The sequence below is a fragment of the Bison bison genome, unplaced genomic scaffold (assembly GCF_000754665.1).
Source record: "Bison bison bison isolate TAMUID 2011002044 unplaced genomic scaffold, Bison_UMD1.0 scf7180017864531, whole genome shotgun sequence".
NCBI classification, from domain to species: domain Eukaryota; kingdom Metazoa; phylum Chordata; class Mammalia; order Artiodactyla; family Bovidae; genus Bison; species Bison bison.
The window spans coordinates 7,080,581-7,081,365 of NW_011495081.1; the positions used below are offsets into that span (position 1 = coordinate 7,080,581).

The following is a 785-nucleotide window of genomic DNA, read 5'->3' on the forward strand; positions in this document are numbered from 1 at the left end:
TAAACTCACTAAAATAATTTTTTACAAAATCAGAAGTACCATAGGGCATCTTAAAAAAATTCATATAAACGATTCCATTTCTTTCCTCTACACCTTTTTTTAGTTGAAGTGGTATCCTGTCATTTAGATTCAAGATGAATTTTTCTTCTACCTTTATCAAGTAATTCTTATAATTAAAAAAATTAGATCTAAAACTGACAACCACTTTCAAATGTTTCTTTTATTTTATTCAATAGTCCTACATATACATTGATTTATCAATTAAAAAAAATTTTTTAATGATCTACTGATCTATTATGATAGTTGGGAATTTGGCTTTCTTATACAACCATAATCCTACATGTCCTCCCTCTATTCTTCCAACAGTTATATAAAAAATGTGACAAATATTAATAGTATTTATACTCTTGTAATTATGCAATTTTTATTCAATGCTAAGCCACATGGCATATCATGATTACATTTCTATTCTCATACAACTTTTATTTTTTCTGAAGCTAGCAATTACTTTAAAATATTTTAATTCTCATAACTAATTTTTAGAAATAATATGCCATTTCCAAGGTCTGTATCAATTGGTTCAGCTGCAAAAAAGAATAGAAAAGGCAAAGTAAGAAGATCCCAAGAATGACTTAAGAAATCCCAAACTGTATAGGAAACCAGACATTAAAATTTTTTTTTGGCCAAACCATGTGGCTTGGAGGATCTTAGTTCCCTGACCAGGGATTCAACCTGGGCCCCAGCAGTGAAAGCACCAAGTCCTAACCACTGGACCACCAGGGAAT

At 30.1% G+C, this 785-nt stretch overlaps 1 protein-coding gene across 1 annotated transcript in view; it reads right to left on the reverse strand.

The window, feature by feature from the left end:
• CCDC73 (coiled-coil domain containing 73) overlaps window positions 1–785 on the reverse strand; it is a 113,330-nt gene that overhangs the window by 87,084 nt on the left and 25,461 nt on the right. The gene's annotated exons all lie outside the window — the stretch shown is intronic.